Source organism: Pinus tabuliformis, chromosome 4_1 (genome assembly GCF_031772625.1).
Source record: "Pinus tabuliformis cultivar Carrire ecotype Pingquan chromosome 4_1, CPIR1, whole genome shotgun sequence".
In the NCBI taxonomy this organism is placed as follows: Eukaryota; Viridiplantae; Streptophyta; class Pinopsida; order Pinales; family Pinaceae; genus Pinus; species Pinus tabuliformis.
The window spans coordinates 216,244,312-216,259,747 of record NC_142303.1 but is presented as its reverse complement, the minus strand read 5'-3'; positions in this window follow the sequence as shown (position 1 = coordinate 216,259,747).

The window sequence follows — 15,436 nt, the reverse complement described above, 5'->3', positions numbered from 1 at the left end:
AGGTCTTAAGGCTGTTTTTCAAGAAGAAACAATTCCAAATTCAACAAAATCTCTTTGCTTTGTCTCTAGAAGACCTTGGCAGGGGCCACAAAATCAGGGATTTAACAATCAAATGTATCTTCATCCCCCACCAAATTGGAATTCTTGGCAACAACCTTGGCCTCAATCTCAATCTCAATCTCAACCTTGGGCTCAAGGAATACAAAATCCTTATGGAAGATTTTCTCAATACTATCAATATCCTCCATCATATCAGAATTATCCTCCCCCACAAATTCTACAACAAAATCAACAGCCACAACTTCAAAATCAGAATCCTCAACTTTCACTACCATTCCCACAACAAAACCAGCAATCTCAACTTCAAAATCAAAATCCTCAACTCTTACTACCATTTCAGCAAAGACCAAATCAGCTACCTGCCCAACCATTACCAAACCCCAACAATAAAAATCCTCAGAATACTTACATGGTGGAAGGACAACAATTTCCAACTTACATGATCACTCCTCTAGATCTTAATGATGTTCAACTAAGATCCGGTAGGATATTAGAAAAGGAAAAGCCTTTTGTAGTTATTCAGGAACAAGACCATTCTGAGGAAGATTCTCTACAACCCAATAAAAGTTTTGAAAGAACATCTCTCTGGTGACATGTATATTTATAATGGGAATTCAACTAAGAAATTCACTTTGTATCCTCCAGCAAGAACAATCATAGAAATAGATGATAAAGAATGGATTGATGATGAAAATGACATTCAACCTCTCTTTACTATTTCAGACATTAGTGAAGATAGTCAGATCTTGAATACAATGGAAAATTTTGAATCATCTCCAGAATATGAACATGATCAATTCCAAGAAAAATCCAATATTGAATATTTTTCAACTAGGCAGATGTCCCTTTATTCTATGAAATAATTTGGTAGCTCTACAATTGAAATCTTTCTAGGGAGAACATTGAGCATAAACAATAACTTGGAGAAATTACAACGAGAAAAGCTAATCAAAACATTACAACAACATTCTGTTGCATATGCCTGGGAATATACTAACATGAAAGGAATTAGTCCTAAGACTTGTATACATCACATCTATATTGAGGAAAATTGTAAACCTATCAGACAACCTCAAAGAAGGATGAATCCAAATCTTAGGGAAATTGTGAAAGAAGAGCTGCAAAAGCTGCTGAATGTAAACTTCATTTACCCAATTTCAGACAACCAATGGGTTTCCCCTTTAGTGATTGTGCCTAAAAAGAATGGTAAATGGAGGGTATGCATTGATTATCGAGAATTGAATAAAGCTACCCTTAAAGATCATTTTCCTTTGCCCTTTATAGATCAAGTGTTAGATACATTAGTAGGTAAGAAGTATTTCTCATTCTTGGATGGTTTTAGTGGTTATAATCAAATTCAGGTGGCACCTGAAGATCAAGATAAAACCACATTTACTTGTCCATGGGGAACCTATGCCTACCAAGTACTTCCTTTTGGATTATGTAATGCACCTACAACATTCCAAAGAGCAGTACTAGGAATTTTTTCTGATCTAATACATGATTGTGTAGAGGTATATATGGATGACTTTATAGTCTATGGGAATACATTTGAAGAAGATTTAGAAAATTTGGAAAAGGTTCTTAAAAGATGTAAGGAAGCAAACCTTTCACTAAGCCATGAAAAATGTTTTATGATGTTTACAGAAGGGATTGTTTTAGGACATCACATTTCAGGAGATGGAATTAAAGTTGATAAATCTAAAGTTGAAGTCATCTCTAAATTATCAATTCCAAATTGTCAAAAGGATGTTAGAAGTTTTCTAGGATTTACAGGATACTATAGAAGATTTATAGAAAATTTCACTAAAATAGCATCCCCACTCTTCAAATTACTCACCAAGGATTGTGAATTCAGTTGGAATCCTGATTGCCAGTTAGAATTTGAGACTTTAAAAGCAAAAATTTCTGAAGCACCCATCTTGAGAGGTCCAAATTGGAAACTACCTTTTCACATTTCAATAGATGCTTCAGATACAACTCTGGGAGCTGTATTAGGACAAAAAGATTTGATTCCCTATGCCATCTACTATACAAGTAAGAATTTGACTCCCACCGAGTTAAATTATACTATAACTGAAAAGGAATTTTTAGTTGTTGTTCATGTTATCAATAAGTTCAGACATTATATAACAGGCTATGAAACCTTTGTTCATAGAGACCACTCTACAATTACATACTTAATGAATAAACCTATTACTAATGGCAGAGTTACAAGATTGCTATTACTCTTGCAAGAATTCAATATATATATATTTTTTAACACGGTCGATTACTTTTTTTGTATTACAAAAGAGAAAAACAAGAGCTATGTCCTTTTACATTCAGGAGAGAGCTGGTTCTCATGTAGTGCACAAAATGGGAGCGCAATCCCTGCCTCTACATTTGACACCTTGTTTCTATAGATTTTGAAAGCTAAAGTGGCATACTACCTTACAAACTACCCTAGTAAAAAACTAAATTTGCACTGCATTGAGAAATAAGATTACATCACATTCACCAGAATTGATTCACTGACTCTTCTTGCTGATATCCCCGTTTCTTGCCATACCTGGAGGAAGTTTCTCCTTGCTGACTTTGGTTTAATGTTTTTATATATTCCACAACTTCTTCCAGGTGCTTGCATTTGTCCTTTAAGTCTTCTATTTCAGCTTTTTGATTATCAATGTCTCTTTGCTTATAAACATTGATTGTCTTCATCTCGGCTCTGAGGTCCTTAAGTGCTTGGTTGAAACGGCCAATCATGAATCTATTGGCCCTACAAGTCGGGCAGCTCTCATTCTTCTCTGCTCTCTCTAACGGGTTGCAAGACATTTTTTTCTCTGATTTATTTTGTCAACTGTTTTTCCCTTGCTTGAGGGGTGTGCTCTTATCTTTGACTGTCTGCTTCTTTTGTCTCTGCTGCTGTTGTCATTGTTCTGAACTGTGAATACTTTCTTCAGAAATTCTTTGGTTATCTTGCACTGTTGTAAACACTTTTAAATCCAATAAATGATAGAGGGCGGAGTGATAGACTGCTTATAAGGCAGGGAGAAAAGGAGCTATGTTTTCACAAGGGCAGAGTTTTGAGATCTCCGCGGGGAGGAGGAGAGACTCTGATTTCTTATGATTAAGAAGGAAGCAGGGAGAGGTTGAGTGATACTAATCAGATAGGGTTGCTGCTCTATAGGCTGAGCTGAGGTGAGAGTAGTTGAAAGCCAATAATCGATAATACTTTTGTTCCGAGAATTAAAGCTAGATAAGAGGAGATTGCGATTACCTTCTGTCGGAGGATTGAGAGCTGCTTGCTGATTGATGAGAAGATTATATCTCAACACATAATCTGGACTTGATCCTTCTACTACTAGGCTTTGCTGAGCAAAATCCAACAGCGGAATGAGGAGGACTGGAGAGGGATTCCACCGGAGGCCCTGATGCTTATTACTAAAAGCTTCAAAAATACTACTTGGATTCTTTACTGAGAGACTTAAAGGATGCTTTTCTCTTACCCAGTGGTGAAAATAACTGCATGGATGCCTCAATTTATTATTTTTTGAGTGATGAGAATACCTGTTGTTGTAGGTATCCTGTGTATTTCGATTACCCTTAACTGCACAGGTGTCCACCATGTTCTGGATTTGACATTCAAAGCCATTTCGGATCTGATGATGTTTGATAAGACAAATACCCTCTTTAGTCAGAGTTGAAGGACGCCTGCTAGCTTGATTTGTGTTGTAATGAAGCATTTTTGGGATTGAGAGGATTCACTGCTCTGTGCGAGGCAGATAGCACTTGATAATCTGAAGATCATTTCTGTATACTTCATTAGTTCTGCTTCTTGATTTGATGTAATATGTCCACTTGTATATTTCTTTCCACACTTCATGTGATATCGAATCATGGAATATTTTCTTCATATATTTCATTGTTCTCTTTCACAGTCCCTACTTGTCTTTCCACTGCCTTGTTGGAAAAATTGTCAGCATCATTATTTTGGATTCTTAAGACATGCTTGAAGGATATGTTTCCCAGTTTTTTTTGTGCTTATTCTGATTCTCTGGCTTATTTTGCTAATGGCTGAACTTTTGAAATCCTTTCCAGTTTCCATAGCTGCAATTATGATTGTCGAATCCCCTATTATTATTGGATCCTTTATCCCTTTTTTACTTAGAATCTTTGTGCCTAGCAGTAGACTATATGCTTCAACCCTGTTGTTTGACATTTCTCCAAGGCTCCATTCATATGTTATTATTCTCTTTCCATTTGGATCTAGAATTAATCCACCTGCTCCTGCTCTGCCTGGATTGTTTTTTGAAGCTCCATCAAAGAATAGAATGTATCTCCTTTGTTCTTTAATCCATTCAGCCATTTCAATATCATTCATACGTAATTTCCACTTCTTGTTTTTTTTTTAATGCTTTTGTTTTGTTTTCTATTAGAGCTTTGTTGTACCAGACTTTTTCTTCTTGTTGTAAGTTGTTCTGGTCCATTCTTGTTGTTCCATTTGTACTTATTATTTCTAAAACTTGACTCCAAGTTTTTGATAGGATCTTTCCTATACTTGGTTTTTGTCCTTTAAAGATACACTTGTTTCTAGCTAACCATATTTTCCAGCATAAAATGGAGGGGAGGCATTTCCATATTCTATTTATTGTGACTTTTTTCCTCTTTGTGTAAGGGTAGCTTTTTCCCCAGTTTTTGTGAAGATTTGTCAACTAAGTTGAGGAGCTTATGCTTAATTCTAGAGGGCTTATCAGTTGATTCCAACACTCTCTCGCCATCATGCAATTCATAAACAAGTGTTGGATTGTTTCTTCCTCCCTTTGGCACATGACACATTTAGAGGGCCCTTGAAATCTTTTTTTTTTAGATTTTCCGCTGTGAGAATTTTACCTTTTAGTAGAGACCATATGAAAATTTTGATTTTGGGCAAGCATTCATTTTTCCAAACTGCTTTCCAGAGATTCCAGTCTTCATGACTGTTGTATTTTTGGAGATGATTATATCCTGATTTCACTGTATAGTTTCCACCGATTGGATCCCAAACAAACTCATCTTGTTCCTCTTTATTGATAGGCGCTGCACCTGCTAATAGAATTTTCAATGCTTCCCATTGGCTTTTTAGTCTTGGAGGTATTGTTGGCATTTTCCATTTTAACCAATTATTCTGATCCCACTCAGAAATGGAGTATAGAGTGTTGAGATTTTTTTTCTTCCATCCAACTTTGTAATCCTCCTAGATTTTGCTGTAGTCTTAGAGGGTTTTTCCCCATTATTCTATCATCCTGTAAGGTCCCACCTTAACAACCATCAGTATTATACTAAGGCTGACTCAAAATGCGATTTAAGTTTAAAAAGTTAATGTAAGGTTATATATCTATATTTTTAATTTTTTGTTTTTATTGGTATTCTTTACACTACATACTAATTTCTACTAACTAATTGACCCATGGTAATATTAAACTTCTCATTAAGGCTACCAGGTCATGGTTCCTCAAGATCCAAAACTTACAACTATAAGTCTTAAAATCACATTTAAATGATAGAGTCTCTAGTGGGATAAATAATATAAATATTTACAAACCACAATTTCCAATAAGCTAATTGTTCATTTTATTGCAACTAAGAGTGTTTAAGAGTGACTAATTTGATTTTGTTCTAGATAATATGCCTATGAATTCTTTGGTAAAACAAGGGAAGAAAAACAAGATAATTCAACTTCTAAAGGAGTGGTTTCCAATTATTATGAATTCATATGTGAGCTAAAAATTACAACATTTCACCTAAACAATTTGCCTTCCATGGATTTTTAATTCAATGGAATCATCATGCTTATTCTTTGAGATATTTCCAGAAACACCTTGGTTGCAAATCCTAAATTTACTTAGTCATTTTTATAGACAATTCGTAGATGTAATTAGCTACAACCATTGAAGCATTATGTCAAACAGTTTGCAAGAATGAAATGTATAGCCATTGAGGCATTTTGTCAAACACTTACAACCATAACCCTTAAGGTGATTTCACCAAAATTAACTAACATGAATCTAATATTACATAATTTCTTTTTCTTTGTTAGTAATGCCAAGAAGTGAATCTAATACATAAGTAGAACTCTCATCCATCTAGATTGCTGCATATACAAAAATTAGGCACATAATGACTATAAATATTTAAGAATTTTTACAAATAGCTCGTAGCGATGTAGCTACAACTATTGGGAAATTTGAACAATGGTTAGCAGTCACAAAACAAGCTGCTAGCTATTAAACTATCAAACAAGCAGTCACAAGTTTATTAAACTATCAATGTATTAACCATTGATACTTTAAAATAATAATTCCAAGTTTATACAATAGACTGGTTTCATAAAAAGAGATTACTAGGTAAATCACAGCTACAAAAAAAAAGCAGCAAGACAAACCACCAGGCAGCAGCAACAAATCTGTAAAATATAGAAGTTTACAGAACCGGGTTCTAAAACTCTGTTTTTTGAAATCAAAGTTGGGGCAACATGGCCATAAGGTACAGATACCCCCTGAAGTTGAAATAAATCGAAACATAAACGCCAAGAAATGCGATTATTTAAAACCACAACCCAAAACAAATTCATACTATCTCATTTATCCCTTTTGTCAAACATATACTGTGCAAACTTATCTACAGCTGTAAAAAGAGAAGGAAAGACCAAATTTATGCTATTAACATGTTTTCATAAAAATCATGGTAGCCTGAATGCTTCAGCCATTAAGACATGATGTAAATCAACTTGCAATGAAACTGTACAAAAAAAGACTTACATAAAACAAACTACCATTATTGCAAAATTCCTTCAACATTTAGTGTGTAGCATTTGATATACATCTAAGTTTTAGTCAACAATCAAATAAGCAAAACCGTATAATGAACTACAAAAAGAAACACAATATAATGTTGTCAACATACCTGGCAGTGAATTTATACAACTCAAAAAAATGGGAGTATGCTCCAGCTCCAATATCCTTACCAGCTCATTGTGAACCACCCGGTTTTCCTCCTAACCATATCCAGGAAGAACTTCTCCCCCTAGAACTCCCCAACTGCAAACACTCACAAACAGTACCAAAAGACAACAGTAGAGAGATTTGCAAGGCAAACTAAGGAAGCAAATTTTCACTTCCTCTCAATACCACTCATGGCCAACCTCAATAGCTAGAGATCTTATGATTTTAAAAATAATTTCATATTTATTATGGAAGAAAATGGCTACTCTCCATATCTCTCCCTCTCACTATTTTCCTCAAGTCTCTTCCACTCTTGGCCTCCTCATCCCCCAAGTGAGAATACATGAGACTCATATATAGGAGGAGCAACCAATTATTGTCATAAAGGAGGAGTAATGTGAATGCATTGGATTCCATTTAGAGGAGTGTAACTTATGCCATTTAGGAGAGGTATGCATTAAAGAGAGTGTAAGAGGAATATTTTATGACATATTTTTAATGAGTGAAAAGGAATATGCCATTCTCCGATGAGTGTATAAAATAGAGTATAATGAATTATTTAGAGAGAGAGAGAGAGAGAGAGCCATGAGAGTCATGAAGGAGATGTGTGAATTAATTGAGGAGATCAAATTGACTTGTAATTTCTTTTTAATAATAAGATAATAATTATATTAATAATATTGAGGATTCAATCAAGATTGAACTATTAGGATTGATTAATGATAAGTTAATTCGTTTTTCTTCAACTCCACTTAATTACCAATTTATGTAAAGTGATTTACTATTTTTGGAAAGTCTTGCTTGAGATACTGGACGTGACTTTCTATTTTTATAAAGTCATTCCAGAATTGTGAGATTGAAATTTTATTTAAGGAAATTCATCCATGAGTGGTATTTTCATTTTGGAGAATAGGGATTCTGCACCCCTATTCCATGCGTCTCCCTGCCTTAGTAGATTTAGGACTCCATGCCCTAATTTCCATGCCCTCTCATCTACTGTTCTCTGAAACTTTGCGTTTCTCCTTATGGTACTAATTGTGAGCTTTTACCCATCTGATGGTTCCCTGGTAAGGCCTTGTTCAAAGACCTGCACACATTACAATCTCATAGATCAAAGGAATCAAATGAATTTCATAATGAAATTAACTTAATCACATTTTACCGAGAATGATGCATGACTTCCACAATCATTCATAATTGAACATCCTTGTTGGAAAATGACCAGGTACTCTACCACATCCTACTTAGTACAATATTAGACATATATAATCACACAAATCATGTATCATCCATAAATCATAATTAACCATCTATTCCGCATAACCATGAGAATCCATGGGTATATGTGTCTCAATCTTGGATCACCATCCATGTCATACACCTGCTTCATAAATCAGATACAAACAGAAAAACATATGTATAACATTTTACTTAATCAAAACCATCTAATATAGATAATCAATGATGCCACATATAAGAGGAAATATAACTATATAAAACATTGTTCCCCAATCCTGTGATCAATCTATCATACATAAACATAAAAGGAACTATAACTATGTATGTAAAACATTATTCCTCAATCAAGTGATAAACCTATCATTTATATATAACCCTTGATAGGAGTGACAAAACTATACTAGAAAAATAGGACACTACATGCCCGAAGTTTAACTAAACAAAAAAAGGAAACTCAAGACGCATAGAAGATGCATCTTCCCAAGTGGCGGAACTAGGACTATACGGGTTCCATTGGACCTTCACTTGGTCCAGCATGCAACGTCTGAGATGTCGAGTGTGATGGTCCAAAATGCAAATTGGCTCTGCCTTAAGATTCCCTTCGTCCGTTACCTGTAATTGATGCCAATCTAAAATGTGAGAAGGATCATGAACATACTTACGTAGTACCGAAATATGAAATACATCATGCATACGATGAAAAACTGGTGGTAAAGCAAGACAATATGCCATAGGTCCAACCCTTTCAATGATCTCAAAAGGCCCAACAAATCGAGGAGAGAGCTTAGATCCTTTCCCAAACCTAATAGAGCTTTTCTGAGGTTTTACTCGAAGAAAAACAAATTCACCTTCTTTAAAACTACGATCCACTCTATGCATATCAGCATAGCTCTTCTGTCTATCTTGTGCCTCCTTTAATCTTTGCCTTATACGACACACTTGTTCTTCCATTTCTTGAAGCATTTCAGGACCTACCGAGATTCTGTCCTCTAATCTATCCCAACTTAAAGGTGTTCTGCATGGTCTTCCATACAATAAATCATAAGGTGCCATACCAAGGGAGTGGTGATAACTATTATTGTAAGCAAACTCCACTAGAGGAAGATAATCTTCCCACTTGGATTATTGATACATTACGTACATTCTAAGCATGTCTTCTAAGACTTGATTTACTCTTTCAGTTTGGCCATCAGTCTCCGCATGATAGGTTGTACTGAAATTTAATTGTGTCTGAAGGGTTCCCTGGAAACTAGTCTAAATTCTTCCTATAAATATAGAGGCCCTACCTGATATGATTTTATTAGGAAAACCATGAAGTCTAACCACCTCCTTGATAAATACTTGTGCTATTTTAGAAGCTTTGTAAGTATCCCTAACAGCTATAAAATGGGCACTCTTAGTAAGTTTATCTACCACCACCAAAATGGAGTTATGCCTTTTGGTTGTTTCAGGTAATTCAACAATAAAGTCCATAGATATTTCTTCCCATTTGGACTCAGGAATGTTATGCGGCTGCAATAATCCTGCTGGATGACCATGTTCTGCTTTAACTAGCTAACATTCCAAACATTTTGCCACAAAATTTGCTACATCCTTCTTCATGCCTGTCCAAAAGAAAATTTGTTTTAATCAACATACATCTTCCGGACTCCCGGGTGAGCCATATATGTTGCACAGTGAGCTTCTTTCAAAACGAACTCACGAAGCCCATCTTGATCTAGAATTACAATCTTTTGCATGAATCTTAGCATACCATCATCATCACAAGAATACCCTTCTACCTTGTTTTTCTTAGCCCCCTCCCCAGAAAGAGAAACTTTAACTTCCTTGCACCATTCATCTACATCTTGTGCCCTCAATATGCGCTCCCGTATATCAATCTTCAATGGAATTACTGAAAATATTCGTGTTCTTCGATTGAGTGCATCTACTTTGTTCAATGTACCCTCGATGTAAGTTATGTCAAAATCATATTCACTTAGGAGTTCTGACCACCCTCTTTGCCTAACATGTAGATCACTTTGAGTAAATATATGTTGCAAACCTCTGTGTTCATTTTTCAATTCAAATTTCTTTCCCACCAGATAATGTTGCCAAAGTCGTAAGGCATGAACTATAGCTGCTAGTTCTAGATCATGGGTTGCATAGTTTTCTTCATGTGTCCTTAACTTCCTAGAGGCATATGCAATCTCCCTACCATCTTGTGATAATACTGCACCCAATCCATATTTTGACACATCGGTACATACTATGACTGGTCTATCCATATTTGGAACCTTAAGTATTGGAGCTGTAGTCAAACATTGTTTGAGCTTGGAAAATTCTTGCTCACACTCATTTGTCCAACTAAATCGTACTCCCTTCCTAAACAATGAAGTGATAGGGCTCCACAAAACTCCGATAGTATCCTGCCATACCCATGAAGCTACGCACTTCATGCACATTAGAGGGTGTTGGCCATTCTGAAATTGCATCGATCTTTGCTAAGTCAACAACAATGCCTTCACTGGAGATAATGTGTCCAAGATAATGGATTTTTGATTGGAAAAAAGAACATTTGGACATTTTTGCATAAAGTTTATTTTCTCTTAAGCATTGTAACACCAATCTCAAGTGTTGCTCATGCTCTTCTGGGGACTTTGAATAGATTAGGATGTCATCGAGGAACACTTGTACAAATTTGTCTAAGTAATTCCTAAATACACCATTCATCAGACTCATAAACACTCCTGGGGCATTAGATAACCCAAAAGGAACAACCACGAACTCATAATGACCAAAATGAGTTCGAAAAGAAGTTTTGGAAATATCCTCTTCTTTAACTCTGAGCTGATGATATCTAGATCGAAGATCGATCTTGGAGAATACGGTGGCTCCCTTCATTTGATCAAATAGATCATCAATGCGAGGCAAAGGATATTGATTTCTAATAGTTACTCGATTCAATTGCCTGTAGTCAACACAAAGCCGAAGGGATCCATCCTTCTTCTTTACAAATATCACTGGAGCTCCCCAAGGTGAAACACTAGGTCTAATCATACCCCTGTCCAATAACTCTTGAAGTTGCACTTGCAACTCACGAAGTTCAACAATAGACATTCGGTAGGGAGCTTTGGATATAGGTTCGGTACCAGGATTTAGCTCTATGGAGAAGTCAATCTCCCACTTTGGAGGCAAACCAGGCAACTCCTCTGGAAAGACATCAGAGAATTCTGAAAGGAAAGGATATTGTTCAAAGGATGAAAAATCTCCTCATTTAAAGTCATTACAACATACATTTGACATTGTTTCCTAAGACTTCTCTTCATCTACAAGAATGAGAAAAGTCTTAAAGAAATAGGTCTCCTTTCCCCATGGATAACCATAGATTGGCCCTCATCACTCAAAAAATGAAGTGTTTTGCTTCGACAACTAAGCACAGCCTAGTGGGCTTCAAGCCAGTCCATCCCAATTATCACATCATAGTGACCAAGTGGCGTCACATAAAGATTCACATTTGTGACACACACTCCCAAGTCTAAAGGGCACTCTTGCACTAAGCATTCAACCTTTTGAGATCACCTTGAGGCCATCTGAACCTGATCAAAATCATTTTGCTCTATTGCCACCAATTTACATTTCAATAAAGCATTAGGAGAAATAAAACTTTCAGTTGTGCCAGGATCAATCAAAATAGTAACAACCATACCATTTAGCTTACCTGATGCTTCAAGCACTGTAGACTGATGCTCGACCTGGCGATTTTGCACAACTGCATGAATCCTATGGGCTCTGCCCATATCTCTAACAGTGGCTTGTTCCTGCTCTGATTGTGCTTCAGTCTTCTTTTCAGGGAAATCTCACTCATAATGAGGTCCTCCACAAGTCCAACATCCATTAGTGGGAGCAGTTTTCATAAATTTGACCCTTTTATTAGGTGATTCTTGAGTGCGAGGATTACTTTGTTGAAGATGTTGCCTTGGGTTATTTCTTTGGTTCTTAAAAGTATGATTCTTTTGAAATCCATGATGATGTGAACCACCTGACTTATGTCTTACATATTGTCCTCCCCTTCGAGGAGGTTTCCCATGGAATGATAGATTTGGGGTTTTATCCCCCCCTTTGTTCCCCAATAATTCTTCCTCGGCTATAATTGCTTGTTGCACTACCTCATGCAACATAGTAGGCCTCAAAATGCGCACCTTTTCCTTTATAATAGGATTCAATCCATACAAAAACATGTTTACCTTGAGGGCTTCAGTATTTAGATGGGTAGCATATCTAAGCAACTCCATGAATCATGCTTCATATTCAAGGATTGTCTTAGTTCCTTGCTTAAGATCATGGAACTCATTCAATTTCCTCTCCAAGTATTCAACAGAAAGGTACTTTGCTCAAAATTCCTCTTCAAATCGTTCCCATGTCAAGGTAGACATGGAGTATCCCAATTGGGATTCTAAGTTCCTCCACCATAATAGTGCACTCTCCTTAAGTTGGTATATAGCCAACTTTGCCTTTTGGTTGCTAGAATAATTCTGCAACTCAAAACATAGGCACATGTTTTCCAACCAAGCTTCTGCTACCTCCCCTTTTGTGGTACCCTTAAAGATAGGAAGCTTAACTTTTTCCAACTCTCTATGTACATCTCCATCAGATGGTATTTCTTGCCTCTCTAATTGAGATGAAGAACCAAGCACTAAAGGATTTCCCCCAACCCTACTAATCAAGACTTCAGTCATCTTTTGGAAAGATAACATCATATCCCTTACTTCCCTGATGGATATTTGCTCAGATTCTTTATCATGGGGAGGTGGAGATGAGACTTCCTTCCTCCTCCTTGATGTTCTCTCCATGATTACTTAACCTGGCTAAGGAAAAATTTAGGTAAGTAAATAAATATTAGTACGCAAGCCCTAGGTTCTAGAGTTTTAACTTGGCTCTGATACCATATGTAAGGTCCCACCTTACCAACCATCAGTATTATACCAAGGCGGACTCAAAATGCGATTTAAGTTTAAAAAGTTAATGCAAGGTTATATATCTATATTTTTGATTTTTTGTTTTTATTGGTATTCTTTACACTACATGCTAATTTCTACTAACTAACTAACCCATGGTAATATTAAACTTCTCATTAAGGCTACCGGTTCATGGTTCCTCAAGATCCAAAACTTACAACCATAAGTCTTAAAATCAAATTTAAATGATAGAGTCTCTAGTGGGATAAATAATATAAATATTTACAAACCACAATTTCCAATAAGCTAATTGTTCATTTTATTGCAATTAAGAGTGTTTAAGAGTGACTAATTTGATATTGTTCTAGATAATATGCCTATGAATTCTTTGGTAAAACAAGGGAAGAAAAACAAGATAATTCAACTTCTAAAGGAGTGAATTCCAATTATTATGAATTCATATGTGAGCTAACAATTACAACATTTCACCTAACCAATTTGCCTTCCATGGATTTTTAATTCAATGGAATCATCATGCTTATTCTTTGAGATATTTCCAGAAACACCTTGGTTGCAAATCCTAAATTTACTTAGTCATTTTTATAGACAATTCGTAGATGTAATTAGCTACAACCATTGAAGCATTATGTCAAACAGTTTGCAAGAATGAAATGTACAACCATTGAGGCATTTTGTCAAACACTTACAACCATAACCCTTAAGGCGATTTCACCAAAATTAACTAACATGAATCTAATATTACATAATTTCTTTTTCTTTGTTAGTAATGCCAAGAAGTGAACCTAATACATAAGTAGAATTGTCATCCATCTAGATTGCTACATATACAAAAATTAGGCACATAATGACTATAAATATTTAAGAATTTTTACAAATAGCTCGCAGTGATGTAGCTATAGCTATTGGGAAATTTGAACAATGGTTAGCAGTCACAAAGCAAGCTACTAGCTATTAAACTATCAAACAAGCAGTCACAAGTTTATTAAACTATCAATGTATTAACCATTGATACTTTAAAATAATAATTCCAAGTTTATACAACAGACTGGTTTCATAAAAAGAGATTACCAGGTAAATCACAGCTACAAAAAAAAAAGCAGCAAGACAAACCACCAGGCAGCAGCAGCAAATCTATAAAATATAGAAGTTTACAGAACCAGGTTCTGAAACTATGTTTTTTGAAATCAAAGTTGGGGCGACATGGCCATAAGGTACAGATACCCCCTGAAGTTGAAATAAATCGAAACAAAAACGCCCAGAAATGCGATTATTTAAAACCACAACCCAAAACAAATTTATACTATCTCATTTATCCCTTTTGTCAAACATATACTGTGCAAACTTATCTACAGTTGTAAAAAGAGAAGGAAAGACCAAATTTATGCTATTAACATGTTTTCATAAAAATCATGGCAGCCTGAATGCTTCAGCCATTAAGACATGATGTAAATCAACTTGCAATGAAACTATACAAAAAAAAACTTACATAAAACAAACTACAATTATTGCAAAATTCCTTCAACATTTAGTGTGCAGCATTTGATATACATCTAAGTTTCAGTCAACAATCAAATAAGCAAAACCATATAATGAACTACAAAAAGAAACACAATATAATGTTGTCAACATACCTGGCAGTGAATTTATACAACTCAAAAAAATGGGAGTATGCTCCAGCTCCAATATCCTTACCAACTCATTGTGAACCACCCGGTTTTCCTCCCAACCATATCCAGGAAGAACTTCTCCCCCTAGAACCCCCGAGCTGCAAAAGCTCACAAACAGTACCAAAAGACAACAGTAGAGAGATTTGCAAGGCAAACTAAGGAAGCAAATTTTCACTTCCTCTCAATACCACTCATGTCCAACCTCAATAGCTATAGATCTTATGATTTTAACAATAATTTCAGATTTATTATGGAAGCAAATGGCTACTCTCCATATCTCTCCCTCTCATTATTTTCCTCAAGTCTCTTCCACTCTTGACCTCCTCATCCCCCAAGTGAGAATACATGAGATTCATATATAGGAGGAGCAACCAATTCTTGTCGTAAAGGAGGAGTAATGTGAATGCATTGGATTGCATTTAGAGGAGTGTAACTTATGCCATTAAGGAGAGGTATGCATTAAAGAGAGCATAAGAGGAATATTTATGACATATTTTTAATGAGTGAAAAGGAATATGCCATTCTTTGATGAGTGCATAAAATAGAGTAT